Raw genomic sequence first — 9771 nt, forward strand, 5'->3', positions numbered from 1 at the left:
ACATTGGGGGGGACAGCTGTGGGACTTTCTGCATTGGGGTTATTACCCCCATCTTACCCATATACATTCACTCACAATGTCAGTTAAGCGCTATTATTGTCAGTCTGGTGTCTTGTACCTTAAAACATGTTAAATGAACTACTCTGTTAATAATGTCTAACATCTCCAGAAACATACTTGTTGTTTTTATTTCCAAAGAAATAACGGACGTCAGCTGCTGAAGTCTCGTTCATTTTTGGCCACTTTACTGTGAAATACTAGCCTGGCTGCCAGCCCAACTTCTCCCCGCCCACAAAAAAATGTGGTCGGGAAGTTGGGTGTTGAGGGTCTCGTATTGGGAACAACTACATAAAACCAGAATCTGGACGGACCAATGAAATTGCCAGGGCGGGCTTTATACGACGATGGACAGATGATCAACAGTAACGTAATCAACAACGTTACGAAAGAGCCCTTGGGTTGAATTTGTTTTCAACAAACAACATATTACGTTGCTCTGATTGGTTGTAGGTCTATTCAATTGAGCGTAGAGGCATTTGTTTTACGAGTTCGGTTGAAACACGCCCGTAGTCACAGCCCAACGAAGAGTTTTCAGACTCATATTCTGACTAGAATTATGAGTATGACAACGTCAGGCTAGCAAAATACAACAGCAATGCAATTCCATAAGTATGAAAATGATGAAGGAAGAAAGAAAAAATGGCAGGAGTCTAAAATAACTTGCTAGATAGCCCAATTCAGAAAACAGGAACGTAGCCCAAAACGCTATCAAAGCTTTGGTACGTTTGACTAGCCTGTCACTGCATGACTGCTATCCCAGTCTGCTGTGAAGCCAGGCTACATGCTAGCCTGTATAGGTTGCTGTCGGCTAGCTTGTCAAAAGTCCCATACAAGCTGTATATCTACAATTTTCACCAAAAAAAAGTGTAATTCACCTAGTCCTTATCTCAAGGATTATGTTAGCCAAATACTGGATATATACCACCCATAAATACTTGCCAAATGTCTGTCTGATGATGCTGCTAACTCACTCATTGACGTATAAGCTATAGGGAAAACATGACATGGATTTCAGGAGAAATAGGTTTTGTTAATGCATAGTGTAAGGCAAGTTGAATGGATTTAGGGAATGGACTGGCCGGGATTTGATATTTTTGGAGCAGGGAAGAAAGACGTAGGGTAGCAGTCATCGATATTGCCCGCATAATCATAGGCTACAGTATGAACAAATATTGGGGGGGACAAATTGTCCTTCTTTAAATACTGGGGGGGGCGTGTCCCCCTGTCCCCCTATATAATTACGCCCTTGAACATACTATTGGTTTTATTTTGTGAAAATAATAACCATGTCCTGTATCCTAGCTACATGTATGACCTTTGCAGCAAAGCAAACCGCGTGAAAATCAGTTCGGTATTCAGTTCGGTATGATTAATTAAATGCGCTAACAGCTCATTGTCCCGGCCAAACAGATTACACTGAGTGGACCGGTTGACCTTTCCAAGATGGTGGCCCCACGGCTCGTCAGCGCCAGTAGGCAGTAGCGGTCGATGCGGCGTCTACTCTTTATTATGTCTATGGGGAGAGCTGAGAAGGGTCCATATTGGGAGAACTACGGTGGCCCTGAAGTGCAAATCACACCCCCTAATATGAGTACATCCCCCAAATGAAAACATTCCCCCCGAATACGAGCCAACTCCGCCCAAATCGGATGACTTGTTCACCTCCCCCCAATACAGAAACACGCCCCCCCAAATGGGAAACAACATTACATTAACTCAAAAACACATTACATTAACTCTGAACGGAAAGGGTAGGTACTACACTTCAGCGCTGATTGGATGCAGTAGGCTAACAAACAAGAAATAAGAAATTGATCGACAGAAGTACAAAATGCAAAAGCCTGGCAGAGTTACGTGCACCAGAACATTTGTTTGGCTATTGAAGAATGTAGCAATTATAGGCTACTTAGGCAAAAGTATTTCATGTTGAATGAAAAAAATCGATAGCCAAACAACTATCCTGGTCCGTCATTGTGGCATTTCGTTCTACTGTAGTGGACTATTAGATTTTTCTTCTGAAAAGTCCTGCTTCCTTCAACTGCGTTTTTAGCCTGCGCATAAGCTACTTATATTGGGAAACGTTAACAGCATATCTGAGATTATTTCATAGGAATTACACTAATTAAAATAAAGAGTAGTGTCATGACTGAATTGTAAACATTAATGTTTCCTCTTTCCTTCCAACCAAAACGATCAAGTTCATGATAATGACGTGGAGTTACGTGGACTAGTTGTTTGGCCATCAATGTTAACGTTTAACACGCAATTTATGCTTTTGCATACGTAGCCTATTCTACATGCTTCGATACCCAAATAAATGTCCTGGTGCATGTAACTCTGTCAGGCTATTGCATTTTGTACTTCTGTCGATCAATTTCATATTTATTGTTAGTTAGCCTAGCCTACTGCATCCAATCAGCGCTGAAGTGTAGTACCTACCCTTTCCGTTCAGAGTTAATGTAATGTGTTTTTGAGTTAATGTAATGTCGTTTTCCATTTGGGGGAGCGTGTTTTTGTATTGGGGGATGTACTCATATTAGGGGGTGTGATTTGCACTTCAGGGCCACCGTAGAGAACTGCCACCAGAGAATGTCTAATAAAGGCAATAGCAGAGAATATCTAATATAGAGAGAACTGCCACTCTCGGGAAACTTCCGGGTTCTGAACTGGTTGAAGTTCCATGTGAGGGCGCTAACGAGCGAGTGCAGAATGAATGGAAGTCTATTGAGCGGTACCCCTTAAAATCCACTTTTCTCAGGATATAATTTATTGTCTAGAAATTTGAATTCTGAATTCAAAAGGAGAGGCAAAAACAAAAAAACACTGCTGGCTGTTAGATTGTTTTAAAGTCGCCTTTCTGTTCTAAAAAGCTTTTGAAAATGTCATCGACGTCATACACATCGTACGACCAGAGCCACTGCTTGACGGCAAGCTCTGGTCACTTACTTTTTTCTCTCAGGGCATGGACAACACAGCTGACAGGTTAGGCTCTCCCTGTCAATACACATGCTAGAAAGAGTTTTGGCTTGCAAATGTTGTTGCTAATGTTGCTAATGCTCCGACATTCTGATTCCTCTTCGGATGCCATCAAGCGGGAGCTCTGGTCGTATCAGTCCTTCACTAACCAATCGGCATTCATTAGCAGAATGCTAGCGTGTTATGGGCAACCACGACTCACCATGTAAGAAATCAAAAGGACATAAGTACTCGTTCATTCAACTTTTGACCTATAATCAATGTTGAAAATGCACAAACTACAATCAAATTGGAGATTTTTCAACGACAATCAGGCGAAAGAGACACATTTAGCCGTTTAGCTCCATAGAACTCCCATTCAACATGCACTCGCTCGCAATCACCCCCAGTGGAACTCTGGTGGAACTGCAGCTAAATTCGGTACAATGGGGCTTAATAGGAAGTGGCAAGGCTCTCCTTAAACAGGCTCTGGCAATAGGGTCCAAATGCAGTGCTCCCTCCTCAGGCCCCTCTAAACCGGAACTCTCTCCCAAGGCCCCTGAAGCCGGAACTCTCTCCTCAGGCCCCTTTTTCATGTGTATCCGAGGTATAAGCGCCACCGCTGGTCGGAGGATACTGTAGGCTATTTATATTAATAGGCTAACTTACATTGAACTTCGGTTTTAGCATAAGTCAATAGTGTTTAACATAGCGGAAATTAGCATTGCGGCTAGCGTTACGTATTGCTAACATTACGAACATGATCACTGTTCTGCCACTGGCAAGCATAGAAAATAGGTTTGGCAGTTTAGCGTCATCTAGTGGTCGTTATAGAATATCACATTTTTTCCGTTGGTCATTTGCAGCAGCAACAGCTGAATCGTGTTATTGTTTATTGTTTCCACGGCAACAAGAGCCGGCACTGAAATAATTCATTTTTTAACGTTGATAATACAAACAACACTACTCTTTTAATCTGAAATCTATCCTTGTAGTTATGTTAAATGTTGCTTCATCAATTACCACCTCAATCATAAAGATAATAGTACTAAACATATATTCCATATTACAATAATTTAAGATTACGGCACAGTGTTCATGGGAAACTTAGGCTACTGCAGGGGGATAAATTAACAATAACCATGCCGAGAACATAGCCGTATCGTTCATGAAATGCCTCATGTAGGCTATCACCGGCCAAACTGGCTAGCGAGTTTTATTATGAAAATGAAATTTAGCCCGCATTTGGCGGGTTGGCGGGTGTTAATTTAGAACCCTATACGTAACGCTATCCGCAATGCTACGCAAGTTCAATGCCTATTAATATAAATAGCCTACAGTATCCTCCGACCAGCGGTGGCACTAATACCTCGGATACACATGAAAAAAGGGGCCTGAGGAGAGAGTTCCGGCTTCAGGGGCCTGAGGAGAGAGTTCCGGTTTAGAGGGGCCTGAGGAGGGAGCACTGCATTTGGACCAAGCCCCCACCCCTCGCCCCCAGGCCCCCACCCCTCGACTCTCGGCTTGAGGCAACAGCCCCGGTGGATGTAGTTAGTATTGCATTTCTGATTTTCTACCCGACTCGTCCGGTCGTTTTTATTCTATAAACTCCAGTCAACATATCGAAAACTATCTCCCCCAATAATTTTTGTTAGATTCTCGAACCTGGCTCATAATACTAGCTTTTTCATAGAATCATTTTTCCTGATTTTTGCAAAGATTGAAACCAATCCGAAATGGGTAAACTAGCAGCCCATTTATTTGCTTATGTCAAGAAAAGTTGCCTGGAAACGTGCTCGCGTATACGAACAATGAACGAGCACAAAAGGGAGCATCAGCAAATCGCTGATTTACCTGAGCTGAATGAGAACAAGGAGAAAGGATTTGATAATCTACAGCTGCCTGCCTTTATTGTAGTTTTTACAAATGGTTGCACATACATGACGGTTGTTTGTAGAGTTAATTTAAGTTATTTTAAAGCAGATTTAACCATTTTGTAATGAACGCTATTATGTACATGGCATGACAAACGTAATTATAGCCTAATCTAATTAGTTATGATATCGTGGCATGTTACGGCTTCATTATATATTGTTGACATGTTATTCTGAGGCAAAGACAAAGATGAATAAATCATGTCTGATAACGTCAATATCGTTATGGTCGTTATATTGTTAGAACTTAAAGTCAGTTAACACCACAACGATGGCATTAACAATGCTAGTAATTGTAAACAACACTCATCATCATTATAATAGTAAAGGTATAGGCTTAATTTGCTTTGCAAAGCTAGAACAACAACGGAGCCAGACATTCAGGTTTAAAGTTTATTTATCCGACACAATACATAAGCAGTTAAACTATAAACACAAAGCAAAAAGAGCAACGTATAGGCCCTGCACGTATAATACTACAGTACTAATAGTATTGATTTTCGTAAAGTTCACAGGTAGGCTATCTGCTTCTTGATCGGACTAGTACCATATTCTGACAGTTTTCTGCAATGCCTTAGCTCCAGCTCACAAGCTCGCGACTGGTGCAAAGTATGACGTATACAGCTAGTTGCAAGCATGCATGAGTTTCGGAGCTAGTTATTCAATTTCATCTGGAAAAATAAGACACATTATATAAGAAAGACTGTTCTTATGGATTCCTATGAAAATGGTGGGCTAAATGTATTGGATGTTGGTACTTTAAATAATACTTTTAAAATAAATTGGCTGAAACAGTTTTTTGGAAACCCCTCTTCAGTTTGGAATATGATACCTCTCCATGTGTTGTCTAATCTTGGTGGCTTAAACTTTTTTCTTGCTTGTGACTATGACATTGACAAAATTCCCGTGAAATTATCTGCGTATCACCGACAAGTTTTTTTGGCTTGGTTTCTCAAACACAAACACAATTTTTCTCCTCACAACTATTTGATCTGGAATAACAAGAATATTTTATATAAACACAAATCTCTCTTTTTGGAAAATTGGGTCTGTAGTAATATCTTGCGGGTAGATCAATTATTTAATGAGAAGGGTCGTCCTTTCACTTATGAGGAGTTTCTTGCTAAATACAAGATTCCAGTCACACCTGGGGATTATGCAAAAGTATTTGGCGCAATTCCCTCTGGTATTTGTATGCTTTTTAAATCTCAGCCAAGGGTTACACTCCAAAATTGTCCCCTTGTGCATAATCCTGTTACAGTCTCCCCTATAGGCAAAACCTGCTTTTCCAATACTGGTAGAAATAATAATAGATCTATTCGATCTTTGTTTCAGAGAGATATAACTACGGTGTCTTGTGTTATTCCGTACTGGAATCGTTTTGTCAATGATATTGTTTGGAAGAATGTATGGCTTTTACCTAATCTATATTTAGTCACAAATAAAGTGAAGGAAATTTATTTTAAACTTATCCATAAATGTTATCCAGCAAAAAGCTATATTAAGAAAAGATTTAAGAAAGACATTGATGTTGTTTGCACTTTTTGTAATGAATGTGAAGAAACGGTTGTGCATTTATTCTGGCATTGTCCAATTGTAAAATAATTTTGGCAAAATCTTTGTAAGTTTATTACTGAAAGTATTGAGGCAGATTTTTGTTTATTCTGGAAGTATGTATTGTTTGGGCTTTTTGACGGTTCCAGGAAAAATAACTGTGTATATATAATTAATCTTATTATTATTATGGCCAAGTATCATATTCATAGATGCAAATTCGTGGGAAGAAAACCTTGCTTTATTGCCTTGAACGGAGAGCTCAGACAATATCTTTTTTCAATAAAAAATGCCAAAAATGCCAAGGCCATTTAGACAGTAACAATCTGTAGTAGCTTAAATATATTAATGTAAAGGTTTATATCCCCTAGCGTAAATTTTTTGTCATGTTAATTTGTATTGATACATGTTTACTCCGAACGTAAATGTTTTTTTTTTTTACTGTTTGTATCTTGTAAACTGCAAGGCATTTGACTTTGTTGAAATTGCAAAAAAAAAAAAAAGAAAAAAAAAAAAGTTTCGGAGCTAGGAACAAGCTTCTGCGCAAGACCGGACGAGTCGGTCTGGAAAGATGGCCGGCCCGTTAGGAGTCCTCGCTTGCCTCACTGCGCCACTGAGCACTTTTCATAGAAATGAATGGGGACGCCATCTTGGAAGACATAAGTAGCTGTCTCTAGTTATATTAACTCTATGCTCGCCCTTCGGCTTGAAGCAACGGCCCCGGTGGATGTAGGTGGTATTGCATTACGGTTAGGTTTCCGACTCTTCCGGTCGTTTTTATTCTATTAACTCCAGTCAACATTTACAAAACTATCTCCCCCAATAGTTTTTGTTCGATTCTCGAACCTGGCTCATACTACTAGCTTTTTCATAGAATAATTTATCCAGATTTTTGCTAAATTTGAGACCAATCCGAAATGGGTAAACTAGCACCCCATTTATTTGCTTACGTCAATAAAAGTTGCCTGCAAATGTGCCTGCGGATACTAACAGGGCACGAGCACAATAGTTCACATTGGCCGATAGCCGTTTTACAGAAGAGAGAGGAGAACTGGCTTGAGTTGCCTGCCCCGTTGCAGCAAGTTAAGCAAATGTCACACATACATGAAATGTTGTTAATATAGTTTATTCCCGTTATTTTTAAACAGATTTGATTTTTCGTAAAAACGATCATGACATGATGGCAAATATAATATGTTAAGCGCGAGCATAGATTGTTGAAGTCTATCTGGAGCAAAGACGAATATTAATACTTTAACCGGTAACCACAATAGGAAATTATATAGGCCTATATTTAAATAATATTAGTCTTGCCTTCAGAAGCTTTTGTTAAACACACCCATTATTCTATTGTTGATTGTGTCATCAAGCCAGACTGCTTTTGTGGGACAATGAAGGTCCTCAGTGACTCTATATGTTTCACCCCCACTTACATCTGATGGAAACGTCTTGTAGCCGATATGGTTCTTCGAATATTCTCCTTTCACAGGCAAATGTCCAATAAAGTATATTTTAGACACAGTTCTCAAGCTTTTATTTATTACATTATTACCAAGTCTTGTTAGATCACGTTATATCCATTAATAGGCGTTTGGTTTTGTAGGATGAACATATAAAACACATGGCCATATTTCTACACTGATGTTAAATTGAAGGCAGTGTGAAGAAAGTAAGCTATGGTAAGTCTGCATTATGGAAGATTTCGGTTACCAAAATAACTATTAAGCTTTCTTTGCCTGGCGAGAACAACGACTGTTCATGTTAACAGTTTATTTCATCCGATACAATGCGTTGTAAATCATACTCATTATCACGAAGAACGAAAGCAACATATGTGATGAGTTTCATCTAGAATAGACCTATATTTAGCCATATAGCCTAAAAAACAAGTGAATGGAATACTATACAGTGACAGAATATATTTCTGTAAAGTTTGCATCATGTGTCTGATTCTTATTGGACTTGTGCCCCATTCTGCCCATAGATTCTGCAACTGCAATGCCCACACGCTCGTAACCATATAAACCATAACTATAACCAGAACCTGTTTAAGGAGAGCCTTGCCACTCCCTATTAAACCCCATTGTACCGAATTTGGCTGCAGTTCCACCAGAGTTCCACTGGGGGTGATCGCGAGCGAGTGCATGTTGAATGGGAGTCTATGGAGCTAAACGGCTAAATTTGTCTCTTTCGCCTGATTGTCGTTGAAAAATCTCCGATTTGATTGTAGTTTGTGCATGTTCAACATGGATTATAGGTCGAAAATTGAATTAACAAGTACTTATGTCCTTTTGATTACTTACATGGTGAGTCGTGGTTGCCCATAACACGCTAGCATTCTGCTAATGAATGCCGATTGGTTAGTGAAGGACTGATACGACCAGAGCTCCCGCTTGATGGCATCCGAAGCGGAATCAGAATGTCGGAGCATTAGCAACATTAGCAACAACATTAGCAAGCCAAAACTCTTTCAAGCATGTGTATTGACAGGGAGAGCCTAACCTGTCAGCTGTGTTGTCGATGCCCTGAGAGAAAAAAGTAAGTGACCAGAGCTTGCCGTCAAGCAGTAGCTCTGGTCGTACGATGTGTATGACGTCAATGACATTTTCAAAAGCTTATTAGAACAGAAAGGCGACTTTCAAAAAATCTAAAACCCGGCAGTGTGTATTTTTTTGGCCTCCCCTTTCGAATTCAGAATTCAAATTACTGGACAAAAAATTATATCCTGAGAAAAGTGGATTTTGAGGGGTACCGCTCCATAGACCTCCATTCATTCTGCACTCGCTCGTTAGCGCCCTCACATGGAATTTCAACCAGTTCAGAACCCGGAAGTTTCCTGAGAGTGGCAGTTTTCTCTATATTAGACATTCTCTGCTATAACCATATATCTATGCTCGCGACTGGTTGCAAAGTATGACGTGTACAGCTAGTTGCAAGCGTGCACGAGGTCTCGGGGCTAGGGAAAAAAAGAGCCACTGTTTAAAGCTAGACCGGAAGACACGGAAGTGGAAAGATGGCTTCGTCCAGTCTCGCGCTCTCGCTTGCCTCACTGCGCCACTGAGCACTTTTCATAGAAATGAATGGGGACGCCATCTTGGAAGACAGAAGTAGCTGTCTCTAGTTATATTAACTCTATGATTTGGACCCTTCTCAAAAAAGGGAGAACTCCCACTCTCTGGAAACTTCCAGGAACTGAACTGGTTGCATTTCTACTCAAGCTCCATATGAGGGCGCTAACGGTTGAGTGCAGAATGAATGGAGGTCTATG

Source organism: Hypomesus nipponensis, chromosome 5, assembly GCF_054491055.1.
Source record: "Hypomesus nipponensis isolate SF chromosome 5, ASM5449105v1, whole genome shotgun sequence".
Taxonomy (NCBI): domain Eukaryota; kingdom Metazoa; phylum Chordata; class Actinopteri; order Osmeriformes; family Osmeridae; genus Hypomesus; species Hypomesus nipponensis.